Source organism: Echinops telfairi, unplaced genomic scaffold, assembly GCF_000313985.2.
Source record: "Echinops telfairi isolate 266 unplaced genomic scaffold, ASM31398v2 ScPeMD7_7400;HRSCAF=8409, whole genome shotgun sequence".
Lineage (NCBI taxonomy): Eukaryota > Metazoa > Chordata > Mammalia > Afrosoricida > Tenrecidae > Echinops > Echinops telfairi.
Genome location: NW_022111300.1, coordinates 7301797 through 7320885, shown reverse-complemented (window position 1 = coordinate 7320885; position 19089 = coordinate 7301797). Strand labels below are relative to the sequence as shown.

Genomic DNA, 19089 nt, shown 5'->3' with positions numbered 1-19089 from the left:
GGATAGAGCGGCGGAGACGGCGAGGACGGAGCGCAGCCAAATTAACCGCCGGTTTTTGCCCCCGTCGACCCTCGCTCCGGGGTTGGCGCCCGAGCGTCGGCGCCGCCGCCTCCCCCGCGAGCAGCAGTGGTACCTCCCGGCGGCCGGCGGGCACCCGGGTCCAGGGGCCCCCTGCTCTCTGCCCGCGCCCGCGCCGCCGTGTTGCGCCCGGCCACAGAGTCCCCGCCGGGCGAGAGCGGCTCCACATCCGGGTACTGACAACCCCGAGGCCTCAGACGCAGCTTCTCCGAGTGACTAGGAGGGGGCTCCGTGGGCAATAATAACAGGATGCGGGAGATTCGGTGAGAAACGCGACTGGGGAAAGAAAGAATTTAAAAAAAAAAAAAAAAAAAAGATCCCTAAGCGTCTCTCCCAGAGCCCAACGGGAATGCGCATGTGCGTAGCCCGGAAAAGAGGGCGGATGGAGGCCCGGCTCCCGTGTGGGGCGACGGAGGGGCGTGTCCCTGGGTTTGTCTCGGACCGGTGGTGCGGCGCGCCCCATTGGCTGTGATGAAAGGGGCGGAGCAAGGGGCTCCACCCGACCGGCCTGGGCCGGAGGCTAGAGGAAGCAAAGCTTGGGCTGCAAGCCCGTCTGTATTGAACTCTGATGAGCTTTCGTTGAGTTCTGGTGAACCTAGTTTTAGCATTGAATTCATCCAGTGTGAATTTGGGATCCCATATTGTTTGGGCTTTTTTGTTAAGTGGGGCTGGGCAATAGGACAGATTAAGAGCGACCTGTATTTTCGTATGCTTTATTTGGAAACATTTTAATCCAGAGTGGGAAATTAATGTCTTGGATTAATGTAGAGGCAAGGTGGTAAATAGACCAAGCAGCACAACGGCTGCAAGAATGATTTCTGGCTGCAATTACTTAAAGGACACTGTGGTATATAGAGTTTAAAACCATTGTTTTCAAAGAGCAACGCAGATGTGTCATTAGTAGACACTGCTGGTGTTTCCAGAGGAGTCTGAAGGAGAGGGTTTACACCTTGGGCTATTAACCACAAGGTCAGCTGATTGAACCCACCTGGCCCCAACTATAGGGTCACTTAAGAATCAGAATTGATTTGAGGCATTTTGAGTTTTGAGTTGATGTTCTTTAAAGTCCAGGGAGAAGGAAATAGTTCAATAGAATCAAGTAATCTTGGGAAAAGGCTAAAAGAAGATGTAAAAATGATGCAATGAGTTCTAATGTAGTGAAATCAGTAAAATGTTCTTAATAAATAAAACGATCTACAAGACAACAAAGGGACACTGTTGGCATTGTTGGGTTAAGTGTAAGGCTGCTAGCCACAAGGTTGACCCTTTGCCCCCTTTCTGGGAAAGATATACAGCCTTAGAAACCATATACAGGATCACTATGAGTCAGACACGACTCTGGCAGTGGGTTTGTTATTTTATAGATTAAGGAGTCATCGTGACACTGTCCAGTAAGCTTTAAACTGCGAACCACAAATCCACTCACTGCTCTCCGAGACCGCCACCCACTTTTTGGGAGGAAGATGAGTCTACTGCTCCCATAAAGATTTACAGCCTCGGAAACCCCACAGACTCAATGTAATGACGGTGGAGGTTTTTTGGTGTTAGCTCAATAATAAGGAGCCCTGGTGGTGTAGTTAGAACACTCTACTGCAAAGGTTGGCAGTTCAGCAGTACGAGCCATGCCCCACAGCAGAAAAGTATGGCAGTCTACTTCTGTAAAGATGACAGGCTTGGAAGCCCCCTGTGGCAATTCTGCTCTGTAATAAAGGGTCTCTGTGAGTTGGGATCCACTCAATGAAAATGGGGGAGGAGGAGGACTGACAATATTTTGTATTGTGTTTTATATTTACTATGACAGTCTAATACTAAAATAAGTATTTTTAGTAAAATAATAAAAGCTTTGCTGACAAGTTGATTCCGACTCAGAGTACCAGAGATTAATTGCAATACTCTTGAATTTTATTTGTCCTTATGTGTTAGTCTGGGTATGTTAGAGAAACAAATCCACAGAAACTCATGTATAAGGAGAGCTTTATATAAAGGTTAAGTGCACATCAAGAAAACATCCAACCCAGTGTTGCCCAAGCCCACAAATCCAACATTAACCCATTAACTCATATGTCCAACACCAATCCACAAAGTCCTCCTCCATCTCACAAAGCACATGCAGTGATGCCAGATGCAGGAGGAAAGCCGAGTCAGTGAATGTATAAACATCTCAGCGCTGGCAGGGGTCTCCACATGGCTGCTCCAGCACCCAGGGCTGCATCAGGGTAGGTCCATGTGGCTTCTCTTCAAGGATGCCTTGCAGGAAGTGACCCTTGCCAGCTAAAGCAGGGAACTGGCTGAGGCAGCTGCACCCTGGTCTGACCACCGGAAAGCAAAAGACCCAGAACTAGAAAGGTGAGGCTCACCGAGCCATTTATCCCGCCGCCCTTCAATTAACCCCATGTTTATCGGCCAGGTTGGCACAATAAACTAACTACCTCACCTTAAATGATGACCTGCACTTCATTCCAAGGGAAGGGGATCATAAGAGGTGATGTCCTCTCCTCTTTTCCCCTTCCCTCCCCTCCACCAGTTTGTTCCTATCCTGTACATAGAGAACCACATATTTGGGGGGACGGAGTAAGGTTGGAGCCCACCTGTGGGCTTCCCTTTCCCTTACTTTTCATGGGCTCACACACAATAGAACCTCATCAAAATGTCTTGAATACAACTTAGCAAAAGTATGAAAAACTCAAATTAACCTGGTCTCCATGTTTGAGGTGAAGAAAATGGGAACTGATTAATTAACATGTCCAGGATTATAGAGGAAATTAAGAGGTAGAGCTAAGGCAATAACCCAGATAGTGCTATGTGTGATATTTCTCTATTAAACACTACCTGATCCATCCCTCTAATACACTGTGAACATGTGAAGCTATCATGTTGCTAAGAACCTTAAATTTAGTTTACTGACAGTCTCCAAATTACTTGAATCATACACTTTTTCAGTATAAAATTTGAATTTGTACTTCCATATATATTTTCCCCTGGGTCTTCCATATATTTTTATGTATAAACTATATATATTTAGTACCATGCTATGTGTTTTATGAAACACACTCAAAACAGAAATGATAAAAGGTTGATAAATTAAATATTTATATTTTCTCTCATAGCAATAGACTGTCTTCTGCATGCCTAGGCATTACACTGGTAGTTTCCGAAGCAGACCTGCTTCACTTTGGAGACCTGGATAATATAAATGTGTCTGTCGTACTTGGAACCTTGTCAGTTTGTACATGTGTTTGCTCATCTACCTATTTGTTAAGAAACATTAAGGGTAATTTAAAACTGGTAAGATTTTTTATTCCAACCACCCACCAGCATACTGCCATTGAGTCAATTCTGATTCATAGCAACCCTGTAGTATTCTATACTGTTCCATGGGGTTTCCAAAACTGCAAATCTTAAGGAAAACAGACAGCCTCATCTTTCTCCCAGAAAGTGGCTGGTGGGTTTGAATCAGCAAACTTGTGGCTAGCTACCCAATTTGTAATCCACTATAGCACTAGGACTCCCTTGTGCCCACTTAGGAAAATATAAATATCTCTGAGTATTTCACACAGAAGGAAATTCATACAGTGAATTGTTTGCAAAATTATTGGAAGAGCTGTAGAAGCAAAAAGATAAATAACTACTAGAAAGCAGTGCTCCCCAGATATAGAGAAGCAAAAGAGAAAATAGTATTACCTAGGGCTCATAACAACAAGCCATTGAAAGTAGAATAAGTGTTGTAAATATTGACGCTACTATTGTAGTGAGTCATGAACCCATATTCACACTGAAGCTGCAGAAAATCAGAAGCCCAAAGTCACCTACCATGGCCACTACTGTCAAATCAGAGCCCCTTGCGTGCAAGCCTAGCTTCATTAACTATAAAACTCAAAATTCACTACCATCAATTCAGTGCTGACCCATAAAGACCTCCCTGTGGGTTTCTAAGATTAACTATTTTCAGAAGTAAAAAGACCAATCTTTCTCCCGAGGAGCTACAGTAAATAATATTTATAACTCCCTCTTTCATCTAAGAACCCCAGACCAAGCTCATTGCCATCACGTCATTCTGAATCCTTATGGTTTGATTCTGCCTCGTGGTGACCTTATGGCAAATCTAGAGGGCAGGGTGGAACTGCTCATGGGATCGCCAAAGCTGTAATTTTGTGGAAATAGATTGCCACACCTTTCCCCAGTGCGCAACTGGCTGCTAAATTCAAACCACCAACCTTCAAGTTAACAGCCAGATGCTTAAACACTGCCCCACCATGGCTACATTTCCTTCCATTGTTATTGTTGTTAGGTGCCTCTCAGTCAATCCCAACTCATCGCAATCCTGTACACAACAGAATAAAACACTGTCTGGGCCTGGGCCTTCCTCACAATTGATGTATTTGAGCTCATTGTTATCCCCAGTGTGTCAATCCATCTTGGTGAGGGTCTTCCTAGTTTTTTGCTGATCTTTTTCTTTACCAAGCATGATGTCTTTTTCCAAGGACTGGTAGAAGGAAAGCACTACATGTGCCCTAGAGAATCTCAAGATTCCTAATTTGTCTTTTTTATCCAATTTTGTAGCAAAAATCCCATTTGCACTTGCTAATTGGAATCAGTTACCTGAACAATCCAGTATTTCTTCTTCACTGTCAGTTCAGCAATTGGAATCAGTTACCTGAACAATCCAGTATTTCTCCTTCCCTGTCGGTTCAGCAGCATGGGGAAACACGTTGTTCAGGAGGCAGCCCTAAGGCCCAAGTAAGTGGAGCCATCCCCAGGCGGAAATATTCCTTCCTTGGTAACTAAGTCTTTCAAACCAGTAAAACCCAAAATTGTGAAAATGAAAGTAATTTTTCCCAAAGTTATGGCATTTAATAGTTTAATCATAAGAAAAGCTACCCCTTAGTTCTTGAATCTGCCTATTCTTACTATGGCCGTACCATATATTGGTCACCTTTTTAAAGCACATAGCTCATCATGTAGGATACCTGTCCAACTTGGAGAGTAGCATCTCCATGCTGTTAAGTCCTGTCAAGTCAGTTCTGGCCCACTGACCCTGTGCACGACAGAACAAAACCCCACTCCATTCCTGCACCATCCTCACAATTGCCCTTATGTTTGAGCCCATTATTGCAGCCACTGTGTCAGTCCTTCCTCTTTGTCCTAGCCCCTCTACTTTACCAAGCATGATGTCCCTCTCCAGGGATGGGTCTCTCCTGACAACATGTCCAAAGTACATGAGACAAAGTCTTGCCATCCTTGCCTGTAAAAAGCATTCTGTTATACTTTTTCCAAGAGAGATGTGTTTGTTCTTTTGACAGTCCATGGTATTTCCAGCCCCACAGTTCAAACGCATCAATTCTTCTTTGGTCTTCCTTGTTCTCCCAAGACTACCATGAGTCCTCAATAGACGATCTACATTCCGTAAGACCAAACACAAATGAATGATGGGCTACCCGGCCAGAGGAATGAATTCTGTAGACACGAGTTTATTGCTACACTTCTTTTTGCTGTAAAAATGAGAAGACAGATATACCTTTTTATTCAGAAGTAACGTGTATACATCATGGAAATTAAGACATCCAGTAAGTTTACAGTGGTGGTATTGCCAGAGCAACGAGGGAAGGAAAGGCAAATCCATACCCAGAATAAGTTTCTATCCAGTACAGACAAATGCTGCCCACTTCACTGGGGGGAGTTCAAGTTGTCAATTTGTTACTATGTTACTGGCTATTGTCCTTTAAAAATTAAATAGGGGTTCAGTGTTGACCTTGGATAATAGTAGGTTGGTGTTGACTTTGGGTAATAGAGGCAGTGACAGATTAATCTTGATAAGTGGAAATCCTTGTTCTTGAAACCACAAATAACTGTATTGGCCAGACCACTTTGTACATGACCCCATATATTAAGTACCAGGAAAGCTGAGAAAGAAGCTAGCTGGTTTTCAGAGACTAGGGTATCTTTCCCATGTCGTTATCAAAAGCTTCCTCTACAAAGGGTGCTTTTTGTAAACATCTCCATGGGACAGTTATCCTCATCTGTGCCCATTCCACAAGGTCTATCTACATCCTCTTTTTCTCCTACAGTTTTCCTCAAATCCAACCAAACTTCAGTCAATGCCTATAAATCAGTATAGATGTATATCTCCTGTCACCATTATGCCAAGGCAAAATAGCTGCTCAGATGTACAGCTCATAATTCTTCCCATTAGGAGGGTTTCTCGTCTTCAATGTCATTCAGAGTCATCCTTGAGAGAAGTTGTAATGCTGATGCGTTCACTTCTAGTTGGGATCAGTAAATCATAAAGATCCATCTATAAATGAGGTCCAATCTTTTTCTTCCTCTGTCAACTGCTCATAAGGACCTCCCGAAATGGCCCCACGTGTGAGCTGAGAAATAGCCATGTATCAGAAAGTTCTATGGAAATCTGAGCTACCTGCTCATGAAACAAACTTGTGTCTTCAGAATTTTGCTTGAACATGATAGCATTTATGCTTGAGAATATAACATCCAACTTTCTGACCTAACTAATTATATTAAACACTTATTTCATAATGGACTACTCAGATAACATAGTCACTTGTTCCATGATCAGCCATTTAGTCTTAGCCACAGCTCAGAAGCAAACAAGGACTATTTCTCTAAGGGAAACCATTTATATTGACAGAAAAGGGCATACTTTTGCTCAAAACCTCTAGGCGTTTGCACTGTGATTATCACAGTGGTTCTCAACCTTCCTAATGCCATGACCCTTTAATACAGTTCCTCATGTTGTGGTGACCCCTCCCCCCCACCAACCAAAAAATTATTTTTATTGCTACTTCTTAACTGTAATTTTGCTACTGTTATGAATCAGGCAACCCCTGTGAAAGGGTTGTTTGACCCCCAGAGGGGTCACGACCCACAGGTTGAGAAACACTGCCTCAGCATTTACAGAGGAGTCACACAGCATTTCCATCTGCCACAGATATTTCAGCAACAAGGGATCTACTCATTCCTATGCCCATGTGGTAAAGAAGTCTGCCGTGCAGCCGGGGCCTGCTGAAGAAACATGCCTTGCTTTCAGACCCACTCAAATTGGTTCATGGGAGAGAGAGCCCTCTAAAATCCCAAAGGCCTACGTGCTTTATTTCTTTCTTAGCAGCTAAGAGTGCAAGAACTTGTCTTTTACTTTAGAGAGGATATCCAGATATGCCCACACCACTGCGCCCCTAACAACGTCACCAAAGTAATGAGATCTTAAATATTGCTGGCGTTCCATCTCCCGTTCTCTAACATTTATGTGTTTTACTAAGACATGGAGTGTTCTTGACACGACTGGCTCACCGAGTCAAGTAACCTGATGCCGTCACCACAATGGAGTAATGTGATGTCTTGTGGGGCGATGAGACATTCACGACCTCTGAAAACTAGATGATGACAGAGACACCTGCTTGACAGTACTGATAAAAGTGACTGAGCACTTGCTGCTGTGCCTGCTAGGAGACAGCAATATGCTTGTGACACTAGTTGTTAGCTGAATCTCCCACCATCATACATGGCTGCAGATGGAAACTATGAAAGAGTTTTTGAAGATGCTAGATGCTTACTAGGAGATCAACGAAAAAGAAGACCCTCAAGAGATAGACCGAGAAAGTGGCTACAACAATGGGTTTAAACATAACAATGGAGGGTGGTGCAGTCCTGGGCAGTGTTCCATACTGTTCCATCAGTATGAGTTGGAACCAACTTGATGGCAGCGAACAGCAACAACAGCGATTCCTTCACCAATGCATTCCCCTGTGTGTTAGTGAGAGACATGTCTTCTGGAACTTCTCCAAGGACAAAAAGGGTGAATGGGGTGAAGGTCACATTGGCTAAATCCTCTCCAACTTTTCCTTCTCCTTAAGCTATTGGATTCTTTTCTTTAAATTGTACATGGGAAACTACATTTCAATCTACTGACATTATAAATGGGATTGGTCATTTTATTGGAGGCAATTAGTTGATCGATGCCTTCAAGACAGTTCTGACACACAGCTAGCCTATATATAAGAGAACAAAACCCTGCCTCGTCCTGGGCCACTTCTCATAATTGTTCTTTGGTTTGATCCCCTTGCAGCTACAATGTCATTCCATCTCACTGAGGGGCCACCTCTTTTTTGCTGATCCTTTACCAAGCATGATGTCCATTTCTAGGGACTGGTCTCTCCTGATAACATCTTCAAAGTATATGAGCCCAAGTCTCGAATTCCTTACTTCTAAGGCGCATTCTTGCTGTGATTCTTTGAACACAGATTTGTTTGTTCATCTGGCAGTTCATGGTACTTTCAGTATTCTTTACCAATATCATATTTAAATGCACCAATTCTTCTGTCTTCCTTGTTCAATGACCAACTTTCACATGCATGTGAGGTCATTGAAAAACCATGGCTTGTGTCAGATGCATCTTAGTCCTCAAAGTGACTTCCTTACTCTTCAGTACTTTAAAGAGGTCTTGAATAGCAGACTTCCCTAATGCAATACATCACTGGATTTCTTGACTGCCGCTTCCATGAGCCATGATTGTGGATCCAAGAAAGAGGAAATCCTTTCATCTTTTCTCATGATTATCATGATGTTTTCTGTTGGTTCAGTTATGAAGAGTTTTGACTTTCCTTATATTGAGTTGCAATCCATACTGAAGGCTGTAGTATTTATTTGAATGCTCAAACACTTAACTTGGTATTCCTTTAGTTCCTGGAACCTTGTTTGTAGCTAATGCCTTCAGAATACCTTGAACTTCTTTCATGAATACCATCGTTTCTTGGTCATATCTTACCTCTTGAAATGGTTGATTATGAACCAGTTCTTTTTGGGACAGCAACTACAACAGTCTTTCCACCTTTTTTTTTTAATGCTTTCTGTGTCATTCAATATTTTGCCCATAGCATCCTTCAATACTGCAACTCAAGGCTTAGGATTTTTTCACCAATTCTTGTAGCTTGCAATATGCTGAGTATGTTCTTCCTCTTAGCTTCCTAACTCCTGGCCTTTGCACATGTCAATACTTTACTTTGTCTTTTTGAGCTGCTTTTTGAAAATTTCTTATCTCTTCTTTTACTTCTTCATTGCTCCCATTCACTTTAGCTAATCTGCATTCAACAAAAATGTCAGTCTCCTCTGACATTTACTTTGGTCTTTTCTCTTTCCTATCTTTTTAATGACCTTTAGTTTTCCATATGTATGATGTTCTTGATGTCATCTCATAAATCTTCAGGTGTTCTGTCATTCGTGTTTAAAGCATCAAATCCGTTCTTGAAATGTTCTGTAAATCCAGGTGGGATATACTCAGGGTGATATCTTGGCTCTCATGGACTTGTTTCAATTTTCTGTAACCTCAACCTGAACTTACACATGTTACACAGTTGGCCCCTACTTTTTTGAGCTAATGATACCTAGCTTCTACATCATCCTTTCCCCCAGCTGTAGTCAATTTGATTCCTGTGTATTTCATCTGGTGACGTTCATGTGCATCGCCATCATGGATGTTGTTGTAAAAGAGGTATTTGTAATGAAGAAGTTGGTCTTACAAAATTCTATCGTGCAATCTCTAGCTTCATCCCTATCACCAAGGCCATATTTTACTGGTCCTTTGTTTTGTTTCTGACTTTCCTATTCCAATCACCAGTAATTATTAATCCTTCTTGATTGCATGTTTGATCAATTTTAGACTGGAAAACATTAGTAGAATTGTTCATCACTAACTTTAGTGGTTGGTGTGGCATAAATTTGAATAATAATTGGATTAACTAAATCCCATGTAGGTGTACAGATATTATCCTATGACAGACAGCATTGTACTTCAAGCTCGATCTTGAAATGTTTTTTTTATTATTTATCTTTTATTTCACAATCATAAACTTAACCCTGCTTTCCAGCTGGACTTAGGGGGAATAAGGAAAGTAGAAAACCCAAAGAACTGGAGTGAGAGCACAAGATTAAACGATACTGCAAGCACGTTGGGGTGATTTCCCAAGCTACACAAGGAACGGTCTGGTGCTTAAGATAAATCATGAAAATTCAGATCAAATTTATTAGAGTTGTCCACAGTCAGCAAGGGTGATCTTCTTGCTGGTCTTGCCATTCCTGGAACCAAAATGCCCATGGCTTCCACAGTGTCCATGCCTTCTTCCACCTGACCAAAGACCACGTGCTTCCATCCAACCATCCGTCTGAGCGGGGCAGATAAAACACTGGGGACCGTTCGTATTGGGCCCAGCATGTGCCCTGGCCAGGATGCCAGGACCTGTGTGCTCCCGGATGAAGTTCTCATCCTCACATTTCTCTCCATAGATGGACTTGCCGCCAGTGCCACGATGATGTGTGAAGTCACCACCCTAACACATAAACCCCTGAATGATTCTGTGAAAGCAGGAACCTTTATAACCAAAACTTTTCTCCCCAGTGCTCAGAGCACCGAAGTTTTCTGCTGTCTTTGGACCTTTGTCTGCAAATAACGCTAAAGAGACTCAGTTGAGGGGCTCGCCATCGACGGCTATGTCGAAAAACACAGTCGGGTTGACCATGACTGGACACAACAGGACCAGACAAGACTACAAATTCAGGCAGCGGCGTCTGCAAAGCGTCCTTGAAATGTGTTTTTGATGATGAATGTGGATCCATTTCTTTTGAATTTGTCCTACGCAGCAGAGTAAACCAGATAATTGTCTGACTCAAAATGGCCAACCTGGGTCCATTTCAGCTCATAATGCTCAGGACATTGATATCTGTATGCTTTCCATTCAATTTATGATGGCTTCCAAATTTCCTAGATTCACACTTCATGTTGTTGTTAGATGCCCTTTCAACCCATAGCTGCCCTGTGCACCACACAACAGAACACTCGCAGCTACTGGGTGTGAGATGGGTATCTCATTGAGGGCCATCCTCTCTTTTACTGCCCCTCTACTTTACCAAGCACGATGTCCTTCTCCAGAGACTGGTCTTTCCTGACAGCATTTCCAAAGTATGTAACAAAAGTCTCACCATCCTTGCCTGCAAAGAGCGCTCTGGCCATACTTCTTCCAAGACAGATTTGCTTGTTGTTTTGGCATACATCCTCCGCCCAACCCCCCATCCACCCCACTCCCAGAAACAAAATAACACTACCATCAAGTCAATTTTAACTCACAGTGACCCTATATAGCATTTGAGACTGTAAATCTTCAATCTTCTAGCTCTATATCTGATAAAGTTCCCCAGCTGTTCATAAGATTTCAGTGGGTGGTTTTCCATCAAAAGGGGTCAGCCTATCCACCATGGGTGGCCCTGCTGGTATTTCAAATACAGGTGGCATACCTTCCAGCATCACAGCAACACACAAGCCTCAGTAAGAAAAACTGACAGACGAGTAGTGGTGAGGAATTACAATGAAATGAGTCCTGAAGTCAGGGGGGTTGGGTTCTCTACCGCAGAGCTAAGATTTATCAGCTTCATGACCTCCAGGAAATCACCTAACTCTTCAGGTTCTTAGATGCCTCCTCTGTAAGAGAGAGGTGTTAACAATGTTCATGCACCTAATGGTTCTGGGTTAGTGTTTGCATCTGTCCTAATATGCTCCAGTTTAAGGCCTACCAAGGGTTGGTGCTGCACAGTCACAGCAACCACCGTGGTGAACCAGTGTGTGTAAGAAAATAACAAAGATGGTTCTTGGTGGCACTTTGGTTGGATGTGGGGACAATAACACATCCATCCCTTGCCTGTCCTGATCAGTCTTTCCACAGCACTGAAGCAACGATTGAGGCCATAGCCAACAAATGGAAATGCTTTCCCTTTATTTCACCCAAATTAGATGAACAGTAAACCCTTTAGTAATGCCAAAAGATGCTAGTGAAATCTTAGATTTGTGTGGTGTTTCCCCAGTAAGATTTTACAGGGTCTCCCTCCTCTCTCTCTCTCCTTACCTCCCTCCCTGTTGGCATGTGGGCAGACACTCAACCTATGAATTCTTTTTTTTTTTTTTTTAACATTTTATTAGGGGCTCATACAACTGTCATCCCAATCCATACACACATCAATTGTGTAAAGCGTATTTGTACATCGTTTCTGAAAACATTTTCTCTCCACTCAAACCCCCGACATTAGGACCTCATTTTTCCCCTCCCTCCCCGCTCCCCCCTCCCGCATGAGCCCTTGATAGTTTATAAATGGGTATTTTGTCATATCTTGCCCTGCCGACGTCTCCCTTCACCCACTTTTAGGTTGTCTGTCCCCCAGGGAGGAGGTCACACACAGTTCCATGTAATCAGTTCCCTCTTTCCTACCCATTCTCCCTTTACCCTCCCTGTTTTGCCACTCACACCACTGGTCCTATAGGGCTCATCCGTCCTGGATTCCCTGTATTTTCAGTTCCTATCTGTACCAATGTACCTCCTCTCAACCTATGAATTCTAAGAAGGCCTCACGTTACTCGTTTGAGTATTCTCAGGCATTCCATCCCAGAAAAAGATATGAATTGTTGCCCATTTAAAATTCCTGTGTCAAACTGTAAAAATGTCTGGGAATGAAAAGCCTCCTACTTTGTTTTCATTTTTAACCGTGTTTTATTTATCTTGGTTTCTTTCCTTTCCATATAAAATTGGTCATTAGTTTTTCCATTATTTTGAAGAATTGTGGTGGGTTTCTAATCAGAATTGCATTCAAGTTATATTTTGGTCATATTGACATTTTCACAATATTTGATCTGCCTACACAGGAAAATGGTCACTTGTTCCATTGTGTAAGTTCCTTTCAGTATCTTGAAAGGAGAATTTTGTAGTTGCTTTTGATTTTTATATATATAAAAAACTGGTAAGATTTATTCCTAAATATTTTATCTTTTGTGTAGTTATTATAAATGGTCTTGCTCTCAATATCTTTTTCAGTATCATCATCTGTATTTTATTTTGGGTTTTTTTGGTCATCTTTAATATATAAGAATTCAACTGATTACTGTAGATCTTATAGCCTGCTATGCTACCAAGTTTTTCAATTAATTCAAGCAATTATTTAATTGAATCTTTAGAGTCTTCAGTATATAGGAGTGTATCAACTGCAAATAAAGAGATTTTTATTTGTGCCTGTATGGATACCTTTAATTTCTTTTATGTCATATGGCTCTAGCTAAAACTTTGAGAACTATATTTTTTAAAGGGAAACGTTGCCTAGTTCCTGATCAAAGAAGAAAGGATTTCAATTTTTATTCATTCAGTGAGATGCAGGCTATTTTATTGAGTCCTTTTATCAGGAATGGATGTTGAATTTTATCAAATAACTTTTCTGCATCGATTGATATACTCATATGTTTTTCTCACTTATTTTGTTTATGTGATGAGTTACATTGATTATTTTTCTAATATTAAATCATCTTTTCAAATTTGGTGTGAATCCTACTTGATCATAATGTATTGTTATTATTATTGATGTGCAGTTGAACTCTATTGGATAGTATTTAATTGAAGATCTGGGCAGCTATATTCATTAGAGATAACAGAAAATAGATCATTTTCTATTCTAGTGATATTTTTGCCTGGTTTAGATATCAGTTATAGTTCCCTCATAAATTGATTTTGGAAGTATATTGTCCATTTGTATATTGTAGAATAGTTTATATAAAATTATTATTATTCTCTATATGTTTGATATAATTCCCCACTGAGACCATCTGTAACCAGACTTTTTGATGTTACGAGTTTTTTTATGACTAGTTCTATTTCTTCTCATTTTATAGGCTTGCTGAGATTTTCTATACCATTCTGTGGTAATTTAGGTAAATAACACTTTTCTAGAAATGTATCCATTTCTGCTAGATTTTTTAATTTGGTGGAATATAATTTTTCTTAATACTCTGTGATTATATTTTTATTTTATTTGGTTCTGTGGTAATATTTCACTTCTTATTTTCAGAATTTATTCTCTTTGTCAACCTGCCACTAGGTTGCTGGTTGACCCCCTCAGGAATGGTCTCATATCGTGGATTCAGTGTTGGTCTCTGCTGCTGACAGATGGATACTCAGCAGTGGCAGTAGCCACATCAGCCTTGGTGAATGGGAGTCCATGTTACTGAGCCTATGGGTAGCCTCTATCCTGGACACTTGTTTTATTCATGCACCCATTGGGCAAGGACAGGAAGGGCTGGGGAAAGAGCAGAACATGTCACCCTGTCCACTTGATTGTTAAAGTCCTCCTCTGCAGAGGTAACCTTTTTTGTGAGTATTCACATGAGATATAAATATCTTCACTCTTTTGGCCCAGTCAGAGAGGTCTAGTCACCCACCTCTTCCCCGTTGACCTACTCGTCGCTGATTTTCCAATCATGCTCCTTCGAAGTCCCTGACCATCCAGCCAGGCCACTGACCACAGCCCATGAATCAATATATAGTCACATATAAGCCTTTTCTGTTTCCAAGCAACTAAATGGCCAGGTGTACTGCTCAAAGTGCTGCCTATTGGGAGGATTACTCTTCACTGCTGTCTTCAGAGAGGTTCCCAAAAGGGGGTGTAGTGCTGCTGCTGTCTACTTTTGAGTAGCACCTGCATATTGTACAAAGCCATCAATAAACCAAGCATGAGTTTTCTTTCCTCAGTCAACTAATCACAAGGAACTCTTTATGAAGCTGTAGGTATGAACTGGGAGAAAAATGGTCCTGTGACAGGAGTGGAGACCATAGGTATTTGGGTCATTTCTTCATACAGATTCCTTGTATTGTCTGGTCCTGCTCTAGCCTGATCTCATATACACCACTTCCACTTAATGATGGAGTGATGCTGTGCATATCCAACTTTATAGTCTATGGGTCAACACCCAGTTCATGGAAAGCTCAAGCCCCAGGGTGATGGATGGTCCATGATCAAGTGTTCAATCTCCACTAAGACCCAGTAATAGGCCAAAAGCTACTTTTCAAAAGACAAATAGTTGCCTGAAGAGGATGGCAGAGCACTGCTCCAAAATCCTACAGGTCTGTGCTGTAATTTTGCAATGAGGGCCTGCCAACGACTCCAAACTACATCTTCAGCTTCAGTTCTGTCACCAAGACCATATTTTCCAACTAATGTTCCTTCTCTGTTTGCAACTTTTGCATTCCAATCACCAATAATTATCAATGCATCAGGATTGCATGTTTAATCAAATATAGGCTATAGAAAATTGATAGAATTCTTCAATTTCTGCACCATTATCCTTAGTGGTTAGTGCATAAATCTGAATAATAGTTGTATTGACTGGGTTTCCTTGTAGGTGCATATATAGTATCCTGTCACCGACAGCATCGTACTACAAGATCTTCTGCTTCAAAATGGCCAATACCAACCCACTTCAGCCCACTCATGCCTAGAATATCCATCTTTATGCCTTCCATTACATTTTTACAACCTACATTTTCCTAATTCATACTTCGTACATTCCAAGTTCCATTGATTAATAGGTATTTGCAGTTGTATTTTTTTTTAACATTTTATTAGGGGCTCATACAACTGTTATCCCAATCCATACACACATCAATTGTGTAAAGCGCATTTGTACATCGTTTCTCAAAACATTTTCTCTCCATTTAAACCCCCGACATTAGGTCCTCATTTTTCCCCTCCCTCCCCGCTCCCCCCTCCCGCATGAGCCCTTGATAGTTTACAAATGGGTATTTTGTCATATCTTGCCCTGCCGAGGTCTCCCTTCATTCACTTTTTGGTTGTCTGTCTCCCAGGGAGGAGTTCACACACAGTTCCATGTAATCGGTTCCCTCTTTCCTACCCATTCTCCCTTTACCCTCCCTGTTTTGCCACTCTCACCACTGGTCCTATAGGGCTCATCCGTCCTGGATTCCCTGTATTTTCAGTTCCTATCTGTACCAGTGTACCTCCTCTGGTCTAGCCAGTCTTGCAAGATAGAATTCGAGTCATGGTAGTGGGAGCGGGGAGGAAACCTTTAGGAACTAGAGGAAGGTTGTATTTCTCATCATTGTTACATCGCACCCTGACTGGCTCATCTCCTCCCCGAGACCCCTCTGCAAGGGGATCTCCAGTGGCCTACTAATGGGCTTTGGATCTCCACTCCGCACTCCCCCCATCATTCACTATGGTAAAATTTTTTGTTCTGATGATGCCTTACACCTGATCCCTTTGACACCTTGTGGTTGCATAGGCTGGTGTGCTTCTTCCATGTGGGCTTTGTTGCTTCTGAGCTTGATGGCCGCTTGATTACCTTCAAGCCTTTAAGACCCCAGACGCTATACTTTTTTATAGCCGGGCACCATCAGCTTTCTTCGCCACATTTGCTTATGCACCCATTGCAGTTGTATTTTCTCCCCTCATTTTAAGTCATGCCCCATCAACAAATGAAGGTCCCATCCACAGCATGATGGTTGACTCTCCTTTGAGAAGGCAGCTATACCTTCAACATATTTTGAGTGCTTTCCATCCCAAGGGGGTCATTATCTGGCACATTTCTGGCATTGTTCTTCTATTCATTATGTTTCCAATATCTGACAATATTTTTATGGTATCTATAAGGTTTTCCATGGGTGATTTGTCTGAAGTGGACTATTATTTCTTTGCAGTCTGTTCTTAGTCTGAAGCCCCACTGAACCTGTTCACTTTGGGTGACCCTGCTGGCATTTGAAATACCAGTGACATATCTTCCAGCATGACTTCCACCAAAGTATGACAAATGAAAGATGAGTGGTGGGTCAACGAATGGGCTGGCAACATTGGATTTCTTTTTTTTTTTTTTCTGCGTGTCATCCTTGCGCAGGGGCCATGCTAATCTTCTCTGTATCATTCCAATTTTAGTATATGTGCCACCGAAGCAAGCACTGGATTTCTATTTGCAGAAGAATGAAACAATACCTATACCTCATTCAATATACAAAAAGAAACTCTAGATGAATTAAAAACTAAAATGTAAAGCCTAAAACCATAAAGTTCAACAATGATAAAATAGGGACAAATGTAAGAGCTTTAATACATGGCATAAAGAGTCACAGGGAGGAGATGAGCCAGTCAGGGTGCAATGTAGCAACGATGAAACATACAACTTTCCTCTAAATACTTCCTCCCCTCGCCTCCCTACTATTATGATCCCAATTCAACCTTACAAATCCGGCTAGACCAAAGGATGTACACTGGTACAGATAAGAACAGGAAACACAGGGAATCCAGGGCAGATGTCCCTTCAGGACCAGAGGAGAGTGGTGATACTGGGAGGGTGGAGGGAGGGTGGGTTGGAAAGGGGGAACCAATTACAAGGATCTACATGTGACCTCCTCCCTGGGGGACGGACAACAGAAAAGTGGGTGAAGGGAGACGTCGGATAGGGCAAGATATGACAAAATAATAATTTATAAATTATCAAGGGTTCATGAGGGAGCGGGGAGCGGGGAGTGGGGAGGGAGGGGTAAAATGAGGAGCTGATGCCAGGGGCTTAAGTGGAGAGCAAATATTTTGAGAATGATGAGGGCAATGAATGTACAAATGTGCTTTACACAATTGATGTATGTATGGATTGTGATAAGAGTTGCATGAGCCCCTAATAAAATTATTTTTTTTAAATACATGGCATAAACACACTATCACACTTAATGAAAAACATTCCACAACAGAAGACAAAATAGAGAACTGGGACCTCCTAAAATGAAGACATTTGTGTGTATCAAAAGACTATATCAAAAAAATAAAGAAACCACAGACTAGGAAAAAAATATGACAATGATTATGATGGTTAGGGATAATGTCAACCAGACACTCCTGGGTAAGGGTAGGGGGGAACCCCACCTATCAATCAGGTCACAGTCTGATGACGGGTCCTGGGGTTGTAGCCCACAAGAACGACTGAATAGAGTTGAATCCTTTTTACCGCTTCACCTTCTGCTGGATCTGGATCTTGTGTCAGGTTCTTTGATCTCCTGTCACATCACCTGCTGATCCCAGGAGCTCATTGTACTCATTCAGCCAAGGTTGGATACATTTACTTCTGCATCCACCAACCTGTGTCCCCTCACCACCTCTGCTTCCTCATCCTGCTGCCTGCGCATCAGGAGAAGCCAGACTTGAACCAGACTTTACTTATCCAACTGTGTGAGCCGTTTCTTTTTTAAAAAATCATTTTATTGGGGGCTCATACAACTCTTATCACAATCCCTACATAGCCACTTCTTAATAAAAATCTCTTTCTATATACAGACACGTACAAGTGTCACTGGTTTTGCTTCTTAAGAGAACCTTGCCTACCATAATGATATTTTGGGCAAGGGACTCATCTCTAAAGCTACAGAAAACTATAACACCTCAACAAGATAAAGATGAATAATCCAATTACAAAATTCGATGGAATACTACACATTACTAAAGAATAATGATACTGTCAAACATCTCATGGATGGATTTGGAAAATATGCTTAGCAAAGTTTGTCAATCACATGCAGACAAAGATTGAATGAGACCATTGTTATAAAAGAAAAAACCAAGATAAGAAGTTTTTATACAAACAGAAATAGACTTTGATCATCTGGGAGTGAGAAGGGGAAGGAAAAAGAGGAGGGGGAAGCAAAATTTAAAAAATCAATTGATCATAGACCTATGGGTTTGTTTATGGATTCTCCCAATGTTACATTGTTTTGATAGCTACTTAAAAATTGCTAATAAAAACTCAATGCCACTGAGTCGATGACAACTCATACCGACAGGGTAGAACTGACCCTGTGAGTTTCTGAAACTGTAACTTTTTTTTTGGAAACTGTAACTCTGTAGGAGAATAGAAAGACCCATTTTTTTCTCCCATAGATTGGCTAGTGATTTCAAACTGCTGACCTTATGGATCACAGCTCATAGCATAACCACTGTGCCATCAGGAATCTAGATTACTATAGCTGTATAAAAATGTTTTAATCATTTTATTAGGGACTCATATAACTCTTATCACAATCCATACATACATCAATTGTGTAAAACACATTTGTACATTCATTGCCCTCATCATTCTCAAAACATTTCCTCTCCACTTAAGCCCCCAGCATTAGGTCCTCATTTTTCCCCTCCCTCCCC

The 19089-nt window shown here is 41.7% G+C and overlaps 1 non-coding gene and 1 pseudogene across 1 annotated transcript; both read right to left on the bottom strand.

The window, feature by feature from the left end:
- Positions 1-10112: 10112 nt before the first annotated feature.
- Positions 10113-10604, bottom strand: LOC101644241 (annotated as a pseudogene).
- A 6152-nt stretch (positions 10605-16756) lies between these two features.
- On the bottom strand, positions 16757-16863 carry LOC115871749. Its single transcript, XR_004047460.1, has one exon. It is a non-coding gene; the product is annotated as a U6 spliceosomal RNA (small nuclear RNA).
- Between the last annotated feature and the right edge of the window lie 2226 nt (positions 16864-19089).